Below are 20771 nucleotides of genomic sequence, written 5' to 3' on the forward strand. Positions count from 1 at the left end.
GACGGAAAGCGTGACGAATAAAATTGACGCGAATAATTGCGATAATGCGTTGATTATATTTTTTTATTGGTTGGTCCCAAATATAACACGATTAAAGGGGAGTATCTTTAACTCTCTCCTTATTTATTTCTCTTTCTGTTTCTTTATCTTGAAACCCTTCATAAACGGTTCCTTTTCGACGTTATGCTGCCATTCGAACTTCTAGCTTGTTATAATTTTAAGCTCTTGATGCTTTATCTCTCTCTCTCTCTCTCTCTCTCTTTCTCTATCTCTCTCTCTCTCTCTCTCTCTCTCTCTCTCTCTCTATTTTCGATGTAAAAAGAACAAAGAATCTTAGTATGTTCGATGAATGTAAAAATATTGTCCATTGGATGGAACAAAAAAGAAGTCCTAGCCAGAAGCACTCTCTGACGGAATTCAACTTCGTGTAATGGGAATCATCACCGGTGTGCACACGCATAACGTATTACGCGTCGGCACCACCATCGTGACGCGGCTATCGATATCGATTGATTTATCTTGTTCGATCGTTCGAATCCTCCATGACCAGAAGCGGCAGAGGGGACTCGGCACCCGTAGAATCGTTTTTAATGACATTGCCTGCTCCTCGTCGGATCGTTTCGCGGTCTGATTAAAAATGGCATAACGAAAGAGGACGCATCGAAGTTACAATGACTACTGAGAAAAGGTTGAAGCAAGACCGAAACGAAAAAGGTGAGGAGGACCTGGAGGAAACATAGAAGAGAAAGATAGCGAGAAAAGGGATAGAACGTTGATTCTCTCTTTTCCTCTTTTTCTAACTGGGATCGAAAATGAAGGAGAAAGAGAGAAAGAGAGAGAGAGAGAGAGAAATGGACGTGGTTGAGAGTTCAGTTTTTTAAGCGATCAATCACCTGTCCTATAAGAAGTACATATCCCACCTACCGAAAAGAGAAGCGAATCGAAGGAAGACAATGAAAGAAAATGAAGGTCTGAATCGGCCGATGAGCCGTCTCGAGACGGCGACCGAAAGGCGAGAGACCACGTTCGTGGACCGGCCAAGCGTGCAGCCACCGAATTATCATTATTAAATGCTCCATTGAGCGCTCCTGTGTATTCTAACAAGTAACAGAGGGAGAGAGAGAGAGAGAAAAAGACAAACAGTTAAGGAGAATGAGCAACGCTAAGCAGCGATTCGAATTCCTGCGTACGAAACTATTCGTCTTTTTTTTCCGATCTAATTTTATGCGAGAACGTTGGTACATACCTCTGATCGTTTTTGGACCACAAAAATATCTGATGGAGTCTAATGGAAAACAGAGCTCGTCTTCTAACGAGAAGAAAAATGCGAGACGACGTACAATGATTACAATTAATTTCGCCGATACGTGTTTTCATCGAAAGGCATACATTCCCTCTCCCTCTCTTTCCCTTTCTTCCAAACGCACACATACGTATAGTCTTGTTATAACGAACGAAATGTATCCACGAGCGTGGAACCCCTCCGATAATGCCAGCATTCGGCCAGAAACAATCGGCGCTTCGCGGCGAGCAATGTAAATTTGCTCGTAAATTGCTTCTTGGTCCCCTTGCCCCGTGAATTTCTTTTTATCATCCTATAGCCTGTCTTTTTTTCCACCACTACCATATCTACCTCCCACTTCACTCACTTTTTCTCTTTCTCTCTCTCTCTCTCTCTCTCTCTCTCTCTCTCTCTCTCTTAGTCTCACTTTTTCTTTTAGTTATTCGGAGCCCTTCCATCCGTTACTCCGATGAGTTTGTCGATTCGTCTGGAGATCCTTTCCATATTTCTTTCTCTCTCTTTCTCTCTCACTCGTTGAAGGATAATAATAAAATATCACAATCATCACGGCTAACTACTGTTTCATTAAACGATTAATTAACTCACGATATATTACGTAGATAGTGGCCGCGATACACCTTCCTTCTGGCTCTCTTCTCTCTCTGTCTCTCTCTCTCACACACACACTCTTTCACCCTATCTACCTATATACATTGGCCAATGCATCTCGTCCAATGCAACCGCCTCTTGATGATGCGGCTTCCTCCTCTTCGTCGCAAGATAGCCATCGACTTCTCTTTCCCACCTTTTCTATTTTCTTTATCTTTCCAAACGTCGCTTTACGCTCTCTTTGCGCATGATGATCCATCGGTGAAGTATTTAACAGCACGACGTCCGTGAAGAATCGGTCGAAATTAAAACTTGATCGGTGTTGTTCAATGTTCAATATAAAAATGAAAAAGAGAAAGAGAGACGAAAGGCGAAGATACACAAGAGATTCACCGTTATCAACCAACTTCTTCTCCTTCCTCTTTCTTTCTTCCTCCTTCGCCTGTTCTTCTACTTTCCAACGAGCAAAGCAATCTTCGACTCAGAGGCATTATCCAATTACGATAACGACCGGTTGCCAGCGTTAGAAGTGTCGCCACGTTGTGTCTTCTCGAATCTACCATATGTTGTCGAGTTACTATTCTAATTGTAATCACTAGACCTACCTACACCGGAACTCCTCAACTAACGATGAACTATGATTAACACTTTTTTTTTACTCATGTAACCAACCGCCTAACCCTTCTATTATTCTATAACGACACGATGACAGATTAACAAGAATCAATATATGATCGCTTATTTTTCAATGTTTCCACATTTGTTTCTTCTGCATATATGTATGTATGTATTATATATAGATACTTATTTATATTCTTCGTACTTTCGTTGGTGGCTTTGAGCTGACGTCCTTGGAAAACACGTAAATGTCCTTGATCCTCTCATTCTCTTCGATTTATGCCTCCTATTCGTTACGCACAATCAGCACTTAATTCCCTATCTTTCATTATATCCGATGATTCGGATTAAACGCAGCATATAACGACGATGAACGTTCTCTAATTAATCGCTACTCCCAGAAGCTGACCTCCTCCATCACCTCTTCAACTTTTCCATTTAAATCTCGTCAAGGACGAATCCGAGATAAGGATTTTTGTCTAGATGAGAGAGTCCACTAACGCTGTAGACTCTCTGAAAAATAGTCCTCCTCATCCTGGCGTGTCGTTGCAAAGTCTGGACGAAGACACCGACGGAGCATCTCATCGTAGAACGTTCCGCGTGTTCGTGCATGCCCTCTCTCGCCTTCAATTGCACTTTATTTATCACAATTTGCTGACGTTGATATATCGTTACACGAGCTCACGACATATGCGTATGCGTCATCGCAATTTACATTGGCCATCTCTCAATGTAACCGTCTTATTTAACGACCCTGCCACAGAAAAAAAAAAGGTGCCAAGAGAAATCTTTTCTACGACTTTGACTTACCGATAGAAAAACCGATTATCGCATTGTAATTTTTATTTTCCTTTCTTTTTTCTTGTTTTCCTACGAATAACGTAAATCCGATTATCCGAAATCACTTTAAGCTTGTACCGTAGCCTATGAGATCAAATGAAGACAATCGTCAAATTCTTCGCATAACTTCATTCGAAGCTTTTTAAAAAGAAGCGAATTCAAAAGAAAGGAGAAAAAATATGCAGCTAACGTTCAACAATTGTTAACTTTTATGGTTAGCTGTCAAGATTTCATATAGTCCTTTCGTATAGAATGTGAAAAAGCAACCCGGCTTAGGAGTCGTGTCACAACACATTGTTCCTGTCTGTCCGGTACCATTTATTCCATCTTCCACAACCCACGCCTTCTCTCTCTCTCTCTCTCACACAAACTTTTTCTCTTCTATTCTCCCTCTTTTCCTCAACGTTGTCTTCATCCATTTAGTTTGCATGTCTTTTCAAACTTATAATACTCTTTAAAGCTAACACGAATACGCTGCTTACTTTTTTACGCGTCGCTATACATCAATCTCCTTCAATCCTGACTTTTCAAATACGATCATATTATTCGGTTTGTACCAACCATTAAGCTAAAAAAAATATTAACTGCAAAGTTACGAATACGTTACCTCCAACGGAGAACCATCATTAACTTTTCCCTTTACTTTTGTTCTTTCCTTTTCTTTCTTTTTTTTTTTGTAAAGAAATTACTGTCAGATCAAGTAAGATAATTAAAGCGACTTTAATCGATCTTCTTTCAATGTCATTTAATGAAGAATAAGATAAACAGCGAATCTCGGACGAGATTCGAGAAATATCGAACCTGCAAAAGTAAGATTGTAGAAAAGAAAAAGGAGTGGCTATTCCCCCTTGATAGCGAGTGAGCATGCGAACACTCTAACACGGCAGGTGCAAAATGCGATGGTAAAATAGATGCGAATAAATAATTTGTGAAATTAGCAGAGCAATTCTCTAAGGACTCGTGTCGGTTCTATCTTTGTCGTAAGCTATTCCACAATGAATAAATATAATGATAATTAAAACTTTATACCTGAGCTAAGCGATTATCACACTGTATTTAGCGCGTGTAACTAGATTCTCTTGTTATATCGTTAGGAAAAAGAATTCTCCCTCTTTTTCACATGACGACAAGTATACTTATGTTAGTGTTTCTCTAGTCGTTCATTTATCGTTATAAAAACGTTAATTTTATTTATTTTACGTTCATTGTTTTAGATTAATTTAAACTTAATTAAATACGAATTAAAAAAAGGAGAATTGTAATCGATAAAATAGAAATAATAGGAATTATTGTTTGAAATGAATTAAAATAAAAAAGAACGTCTCTCGTGAATTTACTTACCCGATACATCATTCACCTTTGTCACTGAAATATGAATGAAAAGTAATAGAAAAGAAACCCTTTCAGAGATACGGCATCATTAGACGGATATTTAATTACGAAAGGGATATAGCCGAGGCATAAATGATCACGGCTGAGTTACTGTAACATCGTACGTGTAATATGTATATATATAGATAGATAAGAATGTATAGGTGCGGGCATATATACGCCGGAATAGACCCCATACTGTTCGGGGAGGCATCGATTGCAAACGATGACCAGCAACAATCGCGACAATGGTAATCCTCGAGCAGCTGGACCAACCTAATGAACCGACGATGATTTGCTTACTCGCGTTGGAAGAAAAAAACTTTCTCGCACCAGATTCGGTGCTCAAAATAATCACCATTGTACATACGATAGGTTAAATGTTCTTATACCTTTTAGATTTATTTGAATAGTTCTGATTATACAACACGTAAAAAAATATCTCTCAGAAAAATGACAAAATCAAATAAATATAAAATCCGTCTTAAAATAATGAGAATTGTTAATTGATATGAATTCAAAATGAATAACTAAAATGGAAAATAAAAATATCCAATTTTGTCGTTCTACCGAGTGCAATGACCGGTGATAAGTTTAAGAGAATTTAAACTTCAACACTAAGCACTTTTCGAACACCGGCCGAAGAGACGTTGTAATGATCTTGCGATGATTCGCCAACGTACACGAAATCATCACTCGGTGAGGAAAAAAAGAAAAAAGATCAGGTTAAAAAGGGGAAAAAAAAATAAAAGGGATGAAGGAAGACTGTTCTCGTGAAGCGAAGACACGCGCACACTGGCCCGTTGAAAGTGATGTATACCGAGTAGTTGGCTCCTCCGCGCTAATTACCGCTATTAGTAACCCTCCCCCCGCAACCACCACCAAGCACACCAAGAAACATTAACATAACGGACAATGACAAACTACAATAACGCGTCCACCAAGATATAACGTGGTGCACAGCCGTTCTTCTGAATTCCACCGGCACCGTTTATTTCCTCCTTGCTTTCTCGATTCTTTTGACTCTCCGTCCACTTTTCGTCGAGAGAGCGAGAAATTCTGCGACGACGATGCCCAAGATAAATTCCAAAGCTAATTTGCGTTTGGTCGGGAAGGAAAAGAAAGCAGGATTAAGGAAAAGAAAGACACTCGAAGATACCAACGCGAATTTCGTAAGGATCACTTAACTATTTTTCTTTCTTTCCTACGTAACGAGGGAGAATCTCTCGTTTCTTGAAGCTTTGCCGCTTCTGTTTCTCGATGCCTAAAGAGAAAGGAAAAGATGCGTTCGTTGAGGGTAAAGAGAGACAATGCTCACCGAAAGATTCCGCGCGTCCACGCGCAAGACGGACAATTTGTTTGTCGCGAGTACGAGGACAGGGAGGAGCCCTGTTCGTGGGCTTTCGCCCTTTTCTCGATACTTTTTCTTCTTCTTTTCCCTTCTTTCCTCCTTCTTTGGGTTCCGGTACACCTAACGAGACGAGCGAGATGGATTGGCTCTCCCTCGAGAATGCATCTCCCTTTTCCCTTCCTCTTTCTTCGTCTGGGTTTCTTTTCTTTTCACTGTTTCTCTCCATTCTCCTCCTCGCACAAGCAAGGAACAACCGTTCTCCACGTCGACTCCTCGCCGGTGAACGTAATTTGTGCGCAAAGACGAAGAATTTCTTTCCTCGGATCCGTGCCGGCATCACTACCGACATCACCGTCGACATCGCCATCGTCACACCACACCAAACTTCTTCCTTTCGAACGACGCGAAGGATAACGAGACACGGAAATCGATCGGTTCTTCGTCCTTTTTCTCTTTTTGAGACATAGACGTACGACCTTGATCTTTACCTTCGTTAATAATGTCATCGACACTGGGCTCATCATCTTACAACAACCATTTCATAAGATCTAAGAAATTAAAGGGACTTGAAATTCTTTCCATGAAACCTGTCTTTCCGATGATAGAGAATGAAAAATATAAAGTACTCTTCGAGGAAAACTATTTCCCAAGTATAATAGAACGAGAAATCATAGGTTTCATATAATGATCGATGAAGTCGACGAACTGACTAGATCAGATTCCGAGAAAAAAGGGAAGAGATCATTTTTCTTTCTCGTTTTCCTCTCTTCCTATTTATATTTTTTTCTCCTCTTCTAGGACTTCCTTAGAACACTCGCAATTATCTTTTTCCCATGATAAACTTGAAGGAATAAAGTAGGTATCTCATAGATAGGAGCAATTATAACGATATTACGTGTGTCGATCAATTCGTTATGAAAGCGTTTACGCAGGTCCTTGAATTGCGTTACTTCGAAGCTACGATCCAGGAAGTGCTATGTTCAAATCAAAGAGATGAACATTAACTTCTCGAGAGATAAACATTTATAGAAGCGAAGAAATCTTAGGTTATTAAAGTATCGACCGTTTTAATCGGCGCATAATATAGAAAGAAGAAGAAATTATGTGATAGAAAAGATCGATCACCTGAACAATGATTTAAATAATGAAAAATGTAAGTAGACAAAGACGATAACAACAAGAAAAGAGCCATCGTGTTGTTCAACAGCAGCACCATTGATTAGGATGACTCGGAATTTTCAAAAGATAAGCTCAAGCCTCGTTCGACCCCCATAAAGCATCCTTTCCTCTCATTTCGCTCCTTTCTTTTCTTTCCCTTCCTTATTCTTCTCTCTTTCTTTTTCTCTTTCAACCTTTGGACTCACGTTGATTGAGTTCCGATGGGTGTGGCATACTTCAAACGCCTCCGCATTAATTATTAGCTGGACCTTACCATTCCTCCTTCGTATACTTATTCTTCTCTTGACCGAAAACTAGCCTGTCCTTGTTCCAAGCTCTCTATCCTTTTCTCTTCTTTTCTTTTTAAATTTATAAATAGCACCTTTAAAAATGAGAACATTTTTTCAACTTGACCTTTAGCGTGAGAATAAATAAAGAAATTGCAAGGTCTCTTAAGGATGACCTTTCGCATAAAAGCATACCATCGATCGTGACTCCATTCATCAATCGGTCAAAAACACTAGATCGTAAATCCGTAATTACATGCGTAAGTAAGCATTTAAGAAGTACCATTTGCGACAATCACATTAATCCATCAGCTTAATCATTAAGAACCGTTTAAATATTTTTATTTTTATTTTTATTTCAGATAATTAATGATTTGATGAAGTCACCGAAAGAAAGGTAGACAGATATTTTTGTTGTTTACTTTATGATTTTTTTCTATTGTTACTTACAAAAAAGTTATTACCCGTCCCCGTTACAAGAATCACCCTGTATATGCTTGCATTTGATGAGTCCATTTTCTTTTTTCTTTTACGATTCCATTATCTTACATTTTGAGCGAAGATATGACTGTATGATTCAGACCTAGCTCTACTAAAACCTTCTCCATTTGAATCAAGAAAGGAAGAAAGTATGTAACATCTCGTGGGAGTTTTATAAGAGAACAAAAAATAAGGGAAAGAAAGGAAAGAAATATAAACAAGAAAATAACTGGGAAGAAACAGTAGATAAGAAAAACATATAAAAAAGAAAGAAAAAGAAATAGAAAAGAGAAAAGATTTGAAAGTAGAGGCATAGAATGGCTCACTCGGACGGCAGGTGCTGTAAACTTTTTCATCTTTCTTTCCTTTCTTCTTTCCATTCTATATACCTTTCCATCTTCCACGAACTTTCTTCTCGTTCTACTCTTCGCTCCTCTTATCTTCCCTTCTCAAATTTCACATTAACCAACCTTCCACGATGCACTTCTCGATGATGCTGTTGCGTTGTGCTCTCATTTTTATCATTATTGTTATTATAATTTCGGCGAACGAAAACGATTATCCGGTCCGAAGTCTCGGGGATGCATGCGGCTGAAAGGAGAGGAAAGAAGAGAAAGGAAGAAGGAGAAGGTAAAGAAACTTTCGTGGTTGTGGAACGAGCTAAGGCGCAGGAAAAGGAAAATGAGATAAAGATACGGTGAAGGTGGATGTAGTATAGAAGAGAGAAGTAACCTCTCTTTTACTCACTCACTTTCTGTCTTTCTCTCTTTCTCTCTCTCTCTCTCTTTCTCTCTTTCTTTACAACTTTCGCGGTTGGCCCCTCAGTAATTTGTAACTTCGATATCATCGCGATGAGTTATTTGAAGGCCCACGAATATACGTACCGAGTTTGACTACCTACTCATCGACAGTACTAACATATATACATACGTATATTCTCCTTTTCTCTTCTTCTGCTTCGAAACACGTAATCAAATATTTTTCTGATGGACGTGCAACTAAAATGCATATAGTTTTCTACAAATAAAAGAAATAACTATAAAATACTCTCAACGCGATTCACTTTGATGATAATAAGTAATGATAATACTAATAATAATAATAATAATAATGATAATAATAATAATAATAATAATAATAATAATAATAATCAGTTATTTTGATTAAAAAAAAATTGCATTAGTAATTAAATATAGAAAAGTTTGCTAAGAGAAACTCGATAAGGAAAATAAAAGAGTAGAAATCGATGAAGAAGAAGAAGTTATTCGCTCAGCTTCTCAAAACTCTTCAAGAGAAAACTGGACGGCAAACGAACACTTCCTATCTTTTAATGACTTTCCAACGATGCGTCTCGTTCCGCTCGACTACCGAAACATCCTTTTTGAGGACTTTTCTGTATTTCCCCTCGTCGATAGCGCCTGAGCGAAGAACTTGACAGAAGGAAAAATAGAAAGAACTACGGGGCTCGATCTTTCTTCTTTCCTTACCCATTTTTCTTTTTTTTTTTTTCTATATAAAATGAACTTCCCATAACGATGGCTTCGCATCCTACTCCAATTACTTAACAACGAAGAAATATATTATACTTATTTTACAAATGTATGTTCTATAAAATATTCTCTCTCCTATAACGTAAAAATTTTATCAAACTCCCATTAATAAAATCTTCTACGTAATAGGTACAAAAATAAAACGATAGAGTGATATAGAATGCGGGTGGGCGCGCGGGTGTATGTGTGTGTGTGTGTGTGTGGTACTTGAAGTATTAAAAAATACTTAATACGAAGTGAATCATTGGCCTCGAAAAAGGCATCGATAAATTCAAGGATGGAACGGATGATAGAAATGACGATGTTCTTCACACGCACACTAATGTACAGTACACTCGCACACGGAAGGAGTGAGCTTGGCTAGCGAAGAGAAACGTGAGACAAGCGGGTTCCCTGCGTCAGGAAGCGTCAGGCCGATTGGTCATCGGAGTAGGACGATCCAACGAAGCGACTCGGTACTTGCGGCTTTGCTCCGGCTTCGTCTGCTTTGCCATCGAGGTGCCAGAAGTGCTTGCGATCACACGCCTACCGACTAACGACGAAACGCCCTTTTCTCTACCCTCCTTTCTTCCTCCATCTCCATCTCCTTCTCCTTCTCTTTCTCCTTTTTTTCCTCTTATTTCTTCCTTCTTCTTGAAATCATAAAAAAACACTTCGATTAGAATATAAATGAATTTAAAAATCAATTTAAAAAAAAGAAAAGAGAAAAATATTTATAAATTAAACAATATCTTTTTTGTTTATTATGACACACCCGATATATTCGAAGAAACACGCAATCCCTATCGGGCCATTGATTCGTTCCCGCGAAGCTTCATTTTGCATGTAACACGATAGTTCACGATACCGTGCAAGAAGGGTAGAATAAGACGGAATAATAATAGAAAAGGAATAAAAGTAAAGGATAAGAGAAGGAAAATCCATATCCATCGTTACGGATTTCTAAACGAACTGTTCTGAGTATCCATGAGAAAAAACAATGAGCTACAATTCTTCTTGAATAGAAGGGAATAAAAAGAATAAAAATGAAAGAGGAAGAAAAGGAACGTATACTCTGCATATATAACTTCCTTTTCGTTAACCTCAATGCTCCAGAAAAAAAGAGGAGGAGGTGAAGGGTACTGCGCGTTCATCGTACTCTCTCGCGGTCGCAATGCTTGTCAACATCGGTTAGCGGGACATTTCCTCTCGTGCGGGCATCAGCCATTAATGTTACACCGGGAACCTCCTCCACTTCTCTCCTTTCCTCCTTCAGAAGAGATGTGAAATCTCTTTTCATAGTTTGCGCTCTTCGCTCTGGAAGATTTTCGACGCGCGAGAATGTGTGTTTTCTTTTTCCTTTATTTTTCCGTAGATTTATCCATCTCTCTCTCTCTTTTTCACTCTCACTCTCTTACTCTTCTCTTCTTCAAAGAAAGGAAGAGAGAAAAAGAGAGAGAGAGAGAGTAAGGAAGAGGGACGAGTATTCACGAGTCCGCTTTATTTCACGGGGGCTGCTTTGTCGAATGCGCTCGGCTCGAGTGCGGGTTTCTTCATGTCTTTGTTAGCGAGGCGAGAAATTCTGTCTGTCCTCTACAATAACGCGCCTCGAACGCGGCCATGCTGTCGTCGTCCTCCTCCTCGTTCTCTCCCTAGCAATCGAAGCCCTCGGGCTCACTCACCTCTCTCTCTCTCTCTCTCTCTCTCTCTTCTTTCTTTTTCTCTTTCACTTTCCCTGCTTCGCCCTCACCCTTCCATCCTTCCTCTCGTTCGTTCGTTCGTTCGTTCGTTCGTTCGTTCGTTCGTTCGTTCGTTCGTTCGTTCGTTCGTTCGTTCGTTCGTTCGTTCGTTCGTCCGTTCGTTCGAGATGGGATCTGGCTCAAGCATGCACACTCTCTGTAAACTTATCTATGTATGCGTTCTCTCGACCTTACATGCCCATGCACACGTCGCCTTCCACCTTCGAGAACTCGTTCACGGGCACGTCGATCTACGATATTCGACCGACTTTTCTTACTCCAGATTTCTATCCAACTAGCTTACCGAGAAAAACATTCGATCGAACGTACGTAATCGAGATTATTCCAATTATTCAACGACTAAGAAAAACAGAATATTATTTGCTTCACAATCGAACTTAAAAAAAAAATTGCAAAAGAAAAACTTTCTTCTTTACTAAACTTTTTTTTGTCTTCTTTTAACGCCTTGTTTTAATTTCCATTAAGGATATAGACTTTGAGTAAGAACCGTTTAGCTCGTCGACCAACTCGTTATTATCATTGGTATTACTTCGAGTAGTTTCGTACTTGTTTGTATGTTTTCTTGGTTCTTCCAATGGGATTACCTACCTCCCAGAGCATAATAAATAGTCTCCTCTTCTCTTTACTTCGTTATTCTCTCTTTCTTTCTCTTCCTCTCTCTTTCTCTCTCACACACACTGATACGGTCTTTCTGTTTTACGGTGCTTCGGACGAAGTAACGCCGACGTAGCGATCTTCTGCCGATAGCCTCGAGGAAAACTTTACTCGCCACGTTAATCATGCCACCGTTTCATTATCGCTTGCCTCGCGCATAACCTTCTCTTACTCTCTCTCTCTTTTTCTACTTGGCTGAATGCAGTTGGTATAGAAAGAAAAAGAGAGAGAGAGAGAGAGATAGAACATTTAACACTTGTATTCGGTTCGAATTATCCATGAGATACGACGGGTATATTTCTTCATGGCTTTTATGGTATGTACTTGAATGTTCGAAAATCGTCAAGCTGGAGGAAATACGTCGTGAAAGATTCTCAACTTTAAATATGGTCTCGTAAACGAACGTTAAACGATCGCATAGCTCATCGTATGAATTTCAATTTCATAATCAACACGGCTAATATTACAAAATGCGAATTCCTTCACTCTTTCCATTCTCATATTTAGATACCTAGAGAAAAAAAAAACATCCAGCGACCGATAAGGATAGGTCACCGTGCATTTGATTATACCTCTCACCATTTGAGATTAACAGTCAACCATAAACTGTTATTCGCGATAACGTTTCGTAGGATACAGTATCTAATTTAAATCTTTCTCGTCGTCAAATTACCAAGAGATTCTTCTCTAATACATTTTTCTGCACTTAAACCAATCCTTCGTTTATCGTTGAAATTGACCATCGTTAATGATAAAGTTCATTCATCTCCCCCTTGGTTAGGGGATCTTCTCAGAAGTTATCGAATAAAATTATACGCGACAGGCGTCGTAACGCCTATGGACAGGAACCCGATCGATAGGAGAGGAAGGAGGAAGCCAACGGTAAGCGAAGGAAAGAGAGGAAGAGGAGGAGGGACAATCGGTAAGTAAATGCATTAGATCGATACCTTTCGAATATGGCGCCAGCCCGTTCTTAGGACATAAAAAGAGAGCGAAAAGGAAAAGTTTTCGTGCGTTCTATCGTTCAGCCGGACTTAACTCTTAACTTTTACATGGCTGTGTGAATACATTAACCGCGTGGCTCGACGAGATACGCGGTTTCTTTAATCTTAATCAGAAGACGTATGGACATAGCGGGGCAACTACATTCGAACACGAGTACGCCATTAGCAAACAAGATCACCTACCTGACCCTGTACCTCGCTTTCTCTCTCTCTTTCTCTTCTCTTCTCTTCTCGTATTCCTCCTCAATCTCATCCTCCACCTTTTCTTTCTCCACCTCCTTTTCTTTCGATCCACGAACGCAACGCTCTTAAAACACCTCTGTAAATTGGTGATAAACCAGAGAGGTACGACTGTTCGTGAACGCGAAAAAAGAAAGAATGAAAGAAAGAAAGAGAGAGAGAGAGAGAGAGAAAGTCTCGCTTCTTCAGACGAGATTTTCGATTCGAATTTCGTTCCTATCTTCCGAGCACTCCGAGATCGTCTTGATCTCACCCACGCGCATCTTTGGACGCGCCTTGAGACCTTCGACTTTTATGGACGCACGAATGAGCGGACCTCGTTGACCGTCTTAAATCCATTACGATATCACGCTGGAGAATTAACCGATCACGCGGGATGACGATCAATTACTGGCAAGTTGTATGAAGAAGAAACATATATCTCTTTCTCTCTGCTTTTATTTTTTTTTTTTTTTATTTCACACTTATTCTCATCGTTAAAAATGAAACGAGTATTTTAATACACTGATTTTCGATATTCACACTTAATTAAATATCTCGAATCTCTCATTATGAACGGTTTATCGATCGTTACCTAGTTTTATTTCGAATTGAACATGACGTTTGATTAATATTGTAGTAAGACATTTTATTTATTTCTCAGAGAATATATATATATATATATATATATATATATATATATATATATATATATATATATATATATATATATATATATAAGTTGGCCTACATAAGTTCTCTAAAAAGCTCTCGTCGACTTATTCGTGCCAAAAGAAAAATGGAAAGAAAGTCTTACAATTAGATGTGTGCGTGGTAACGACCTTGTCAGCTGTGTTTCTACGAAAATGTAGTAGTAGTACGAGGCGCGTGCGGTTGCCTTGGTTACGCCATGGAGCAGCTTACACGTGCGCTTCGTAGCGTTATCCTAGGTCGGCTCTTTCTTTTCGTCAATGAAATCCTCCAGTTGTCCTCAAACATACTAAGATAAATTAAAAAAAAAATTTCTTTAAAACAATAAAAGAATTTAACAGTAATAACACATTATTTTAATATTTGACTCATAATCAGATTTCTTCAATTTACTAACGCGTGAATACTGTTCATAAGAGACACCCCAAACAATTTTAAATTAAATCAAATTAAAAACTTTTCTAACGATTAAGTAACAAATAACATTCTCTATTTTAGAATGAAAAAAAAAGAAAATAATTTATATACGCCGGTTCGTGACTCTTTGCAATTTATCTAACGGTGTTCTTCGTTTCCTCGTTCCTCCTTATCTTGTAATTCCTTTTGCGAAACTTTGAAGAATCTTCATCATTTACGACGTAATGAAGATGATATGAAAATAAAAAAAAATTTAATATTAATAAATAAGTATAAGTGTATGTGTGTGTGTGTGTGTGTGTGTGTGTGTGTGTGTGTCGTACGGTTTTTACCTTTAGAAAGAAAATGTTCTTAGAGAATACACGTGCGGTGTGAAGCTAATAAAAATAAAACTAGAAAAAATAAAAGGACGAAAATGAGAATGGTTATGACATACTTACAAGGACTAATGACCGTTCGTCGAAGCGTCAAAAAGGTGATCGCTCGACGTGCGTCGCAGCGTGGGTGTCGGAAATTTTATTCGCTTACGCATTGGGCCGCATCGCGGCGTCGAAGTCATTCACGCAAATTACTTGGTCGCCATTAATGAGAGGGCTCCGGCGCTTCACCGAAGTCCTCCAACCGAAGACTCAAGGAAGATCGTCTTCGTTCTTCTTTTTTCTTTCTTTCTCTCTCTCTTTCTCTTCCGTCTATCTTATTCTTCTTCTCCTTTTATTCTTCAGTCTCTTTCTCTCTCGCTCACCCTCATTGGGTCTCCGAAGAAGGATGGAAAACGCGAGCCGCCCTCCGCGAGGTAATTAAAACCGTCCTATCGGTCACGGCACCGTCATTAATTATCGCTAATTACTCTCAAAGCTATCTTTCTCTTTCTCTTTCTCTCTTTCTGCCAGAAGAAAGATGGAGAGAGAGAAGCAAAAAAAAAAAAAAAAAGAAAGAAAGAAAGGAAGATTCCAAAGCGTACAGAAAAGCTCTCTTTCGGTTGCATCCTCCTTTCTTTTAACTTCTTCTTCTCCCTTTTTTTCTCCTTAAATAGATTCTTTTAGCATCGCCCACAAAGTTAAAATGCAATAGTTGGCTATGACTTAAAGATAAAAATCTCATCGAAATGGACTCTTCTTGTCCCCTCTTCTTCGTCTTCGTCTTTGACCGACGCATAACGCGAAAAAATGGTGTACGGTTAGCAAGCACGAAAATAAAAGTTTAGATAGAAGACAGTCGAAAGGCAAAGAGTTACACCCACGCGAGATACGACAACCTTTGCAGAGGTCTTGTCCACCTACTCTAAGTAGCAAGCGCGACAGGGTACGTAACGTCGGCGATCGAAACGTCAGCAAGTCGACGCGACTCGATGAGATCTGAGGAGCCGCCGTCATTAAGGATCCTACGTAACTATTCACGTTACGTTATTGCGTATGTAAGTACTCCTCCGTATTACTTACGTGTCTCTCTTGTATGTATGTACGTATGTGCGCTAAACGCACAGCATGATTTAATTACCTCGAGCCAGAGCAGCAACCATCTACCAACTTGTTTATCTTTCTTTCTTTCCTTTTTATTTTTTTCTTATTTCAATCCTGTAAGTACGAGACATACCGTTCTCTCCCTCCCTCTCCTCTCTCTCTCTCTCTCTCTCTCTCTCTCTGTCTTTATCTCTATTTATCTTTCTTTATCTCTCTACCTTCTTTCCAACGTAGGGGAGATTCACGATCTCGACGCGATACGACGCGACGATACGATCGATGCGATCGATAAACCCTCTCCGTCGACGACGCGTCGTTCGAGTCCAAAGACGTTCGATCGTCGTTGCCGGCGACACTCTATAGAGGGAAAGAGGGAGAAGTAAGAGTGGAAGAGTTATTCAGTAATTAGCGGAATCGCATGGCAGCAGAGTCTACGGTGGAAAAACAAACGGACGTATCTTCTCGACAGGTGCATGCGCTCGCGCGCGCAAACGGAAGGATAGAAAATAAGAGAGAGAGAGAGAGAGAAAGAAGTCTGATCAGTTTGAAATTGAAATGCTCTCGCGTAGCTAATAGTCGATCCACCTCGTTTCTTTCTATCCCTCTCTCTCTCTCTCTCTCTCTCTCTCTCTCTCTCTCTCTCTCTCTCTCTCCTTCTTTCTCGTCCTCTCTTTCTCTCTCGTGCCTTTTACTCCTTCTCTTCGTCTTCTGCTAACCCTCACCATCTCGTCCAAGGTACGACTGACTTACGGCCGTAACGCTCGGCCGTTTGCATTGAAATCCCCGCGAGTCGCGGACTCCGTGCCGGCTTTTCTTGCCTGCTTCAAATGAAAAGGGTTTCTTTGCGAAGAGAGGCAAAGGAGGGCAAGTTAAATGCCGGAGATTCGTGGCGCGATAATGTGTTCATCCTGCCGTGGTATTCGTGTCCACTGTGGACGTGCGTGAAATGTTTTAACGTGCATAAGCGGACTCTCTTTTTCTTCATTCTCATATAATCGGATAACATTTTTCCTTGGATTGTATTATACCTAATCATGAATTCCTTCTCTTCTTTTTCCTTTTTTTTTTTTTTTTTTTTTTTTTTGATAAAATATGTATATGATTCGTGAAAGATATCAATCAGTAGATTAAATGTTCGTAAAATATAAAAAAAAAGTAAAAATCATACATACCTATCTTTTATAAAAATCCATTGAAATTCTACTCAGGATTGAAAAATGTTTTAAGAAGAGGATTTGGTGTTTTCGTGTATTCAAAGATTTCCGATTTTTACGTTTTTCCCGAATGAGGTATTCGATCCTTGAAAAAAAGCGAGCACTCAACTGATACTCCAAGCTGGCACTCGCAAGAAAAAGGGATTCGTTCGTTCGATGAGCATTCTGGTATACTCGACGTCGAGTATCTATACACGCCTAGCGTATACATAACTTCCTATAACGGCGTAAAGCACGATACGAAAGAGCGTTCGATCGATGCCAATCCAAGTTCTGCTCTCCGTCCGTTGTATGTTGCCAGAACGTTTACCTACACCACTGTAACCTACATAACGTATATGAGAAAGAGAGAGAGAGAGTATGGATGGGCAACAGGTGGGTTCATGCTGAATCCGCTTTGACCCGTTTCAACGAGTTTCCTCCTACTCTCTTTCCTTCCACTTCGAAAAATTTCCTACGCTTTTTTTGCCCGAAACTTTTTCAAAGCGTTATGAAAGAGCTTTTCTTTCCGTTTCTTTTACCATTCGTATTACAAGGACATTATTTTTTAAATAGGATTTTACATTAATTTCGAACTTTAAAAAAAGAAAACGTATGAACATTGCTTAAATGTAACCAATTTAATAACACAAAAATAGGAGTAAGTAATAAATTTAACTAACGAAGCAAGTAATGACAATACATAATACACATTTCAATGAATCGTTAAATATAGAAAAGAGTTAATTTTCCGGATTGTTAGTTCACGCACGGTCTTCATTAAATAAAATTTAGATTGCGTTACGCCCACGTATTTCGAAAGACTGGATCCTCTCCCTTCGTTTCTCGTTTTCATGTTTCCTGTAAAAATTAACACTTAGGTGAACTGGTTGGAGAAAACATTATTTTGCCTTTGTTCGTAAATGGAGAAAAAGTAAAAGAAAAATATGTTCAAATCGTATGGCACTCAGCATGTAGAAACTTATAATATATATATAACGAAGATAGCCAGTAACTACGTTGTTTTAAAATATCAATCGAGAAAAGGAACACGAGTGAACGAAACGATCGTGGAATTTTACCGTCACGAAGGTACCGATCGTTCCCGAAGAAAGTCAGCTTGAAAAATCCATCGAAACGAGTTTTCTCTGCGTGGTGCCGTTCTCGAGGCGTGGAAACGTTGGGGCCCCGAAGTAAATAGTCCGCTACGAAATCGTTCGCCCATACATATATACATACATACATACATACATACATACATACATACATACATACATACATACATACATATATACATATAACGTATAGAGAATAGTTAACGGAGCGCTAAAGAAGTCGAGCTAACTGGACTCACCGGCGAGGACGACGAAGAAGGAGTTGTTCGAAGCGTGGGAAGTCGTACAAAAAGGATTGCCCTTAGACGCAAACGAGGAGACACTAACGCGCTACCATTGCGTGCTAAATACTCGACTAAGCGAGACTCTACTGCTCCTGCTCCTGCTCCTGCTCCTGCTCCTGCTCCTGCTCCTGCTCCTGCTCCTGCTCCTGCTCCTGCTCCTGCTCCTGCTCCTGCTCCTGCTCATGTTCCTGTTTCTCTTAAATGAAAGTAGTGGAGCGGGTGGAGGAAGAGGAAGGAAGGAAGGAAGGAAGGAAGGAAGGAAGGAAGGAAGGAAGAAGGATGAAAAGAGAGAAATAAGAAGGAACCTGTATTCGCCCCGTTAGTAGCTATACCTACACCGGCAACGCTCATAATCATCAACATTTCAAACCAGTCGAGTACAAGAGACCTACCAAGCGAGCGTGTACCTACTATCTGTCACGGGTTAAACATTTTTACCGTGCAACGTCTTTTTCAGCCGCTTCCTTGTCAAATCGTTTTTCTCTTTTTTTTTTCTCTCTTTCTCTCTCTATCTTTCTCTTTCTCATTATTCTCATTCCATCGTTTTATTATAGTAAAACTATAGCTTGTACGTGCCACACAGCGAATCTCATTCGAGGTCTCAAGAGAGCTTAATGAATCGCCAGTAAAGAGAACAGGTCCTGAAATGGGATCGCTCGGAAAATTCCTACTACCGATGTCCGTCGGGTCAGAGTTCGCGACATTTGAGTTTGTCGAGATCCGTGGGATAGCTTCTAACAACGGGATAAGTTACCTTCATGAAATAATTCTTTCTTAATCTTGCGCTATTTAAATTCTTCCTCTTTCGTTACATTTTATTTCCTTTAACACGAAGTAAGAATATTAACGCGTTTAACGCGACTCGAATTTTACATTATATAAAACCATTTAACGATTACATTAAAACTCCTTTGAGAAAATGAATAAAATTAATAAAGTTTCCTTCTCATACAATTTATTACGAGACATTACCTAATTAACGTTCGATGTTTCTAATCGTACTTCGTAACATTTATACCCTTCCGATAAAGCCACCTCGAGCAATGACTCGTTTCTTAGCGACGCTTCCTTAAAAATAACGTGCTTTCAAGAAGAAAACGAGCAAAATCATCAAAGGATAGGTGCGAGAGAGTGAAGTAAAAGATACAACCGAACTATTATCTATAATGCATATAGGAGAAATCCATTTTGCCACAGCTTTGGCTCATTCCTCTTCACTCCTTATATTCCATGAACGAGAAAGAGCTAATAAATCCGACAACAAGAAACGGATAACGACCTTATGTGGACTCGAGCGATAACTTGAACGCGCGACCGCCTCTTCTTTCTTTCTATGTCCTTTCGTACGAACACCAAATCCAACAAATATACATATATTTCTTTTTAAGTTCTTCGTTTGTTACTTTTTTTATATAGACGAAGTACTAATTACTACGGCAGGTAATAAACCTTATCATATAATATTCAAAAAAACGTTATCTCCATGATTTAGGTTCGAGTCGAGTTGATACAAGACGGAGGATACTCTTGACCGTAGGATGAAACGATGACAAGGATCGAAAAATTCTTATCAGATTTGAAGACCCTTTCTTTACGTCTAAGCATATGTAAGATAAAAGAAGAAAGAAGACGAGTCCAGCCAGAGGCAGAAGCAACGACAACGACGGTTTCTTGAATATTTCAGGATTCGCGGGGGGTCCGGCTAAGAGTTCACAATACCTCGAATGCACTCAAGGTACCCTTTTCTTCTTCGTTGTCCTCCTCCCCCTCTTCTTCTTCGTCGCGGCCGTCGTCGTCGTCGTCAACGTTGTTCCATCGTCCAAGATATTAACGAGGCATCGTTATAACTCGCAGTACCATGGTCTATACATATCCTTGAACTATGTCGATTTTTCTACGCCACTGCTGGACCATTGTAAACATTCAGGACAATGTCGAACGTCGGAAAGTCTCCCTTTTCCCTTTTCAACAGACAGTTAAGTAAAACAAGAAAAGAATAAAAATAAAAAAAAAATAAAGAGAAACTCCAAGGATTCTAGGGAATTACGAGAATCGAGATCCCCTTTTTTTCTTTTTTTTCTTTGTCCCACGTTTCTCTCACCCACCCCCTCCCTCCCTTCACAGTAGGTAGCATAGAAAAGTCCATTTTCAAAAATGTTCTTATTCTTTTCTTCGTTCTCTTGAAGGGTCGAGTCTGAGTTGTGTCGGATCCCCCACGATTTAGGTTATTATGCTCTCGTCATCGACCCAACGAAAGTCGAGGGAGGAGTCGAATGAACTTCCGTGACTAGGCGGATTACGTGTATACTGCCCAGTGGAAAGGCGAAATTAATCAAGCTGCAGCCCGAAACGAAGAGAGAATGTGTGAGAGAAAGAGAAAGAGAAAGACAGCCCTTTTCTTTCCTTGACTGAGGCATGAAACGGCGCCC

At 39.6% G+C, this 20771-nt stretch overlaps 1 long non-coding RNA gene across 1 annotated transcript; it reads right to left on the reverse strand.

The window, feature by feature from the left end:
• Positions 1-9735: 9735 nt before the first annotated feature.
• On the reverse strand, positions 9736-16357 carry LOC149032639 (uncharacterized). The gene is made up of 3 exons (XR_016176493.1): positions 14731-16357; positions 13980-14162; positions 9736-10178 (listed from the first exon to the last, which is right to left on the reverse strand). It is a non-coding gene; the product is annotated as an uncharacterized LOC149032639 (long non-coding RNA).
• Between the last annotated feature and the right edge of the window lie 4414 nt (positions 16358-20771).

This window comes from Polistes dominula, unplaced genomic scaffold, assembly GCF_049000335.1.
Source record: "Polistes dominula isolate Pdom_NZ unplaced genomic scaffold, Pdom_raw_medaka contig_73, whole genome shotgun sequence".
Classification (NCBI taxonomy): Eukaryota; Metazoa; Arthropoda; class Insecta; order Hymenoptera; family Vespidae; genus Polistes; species Polistes dominula.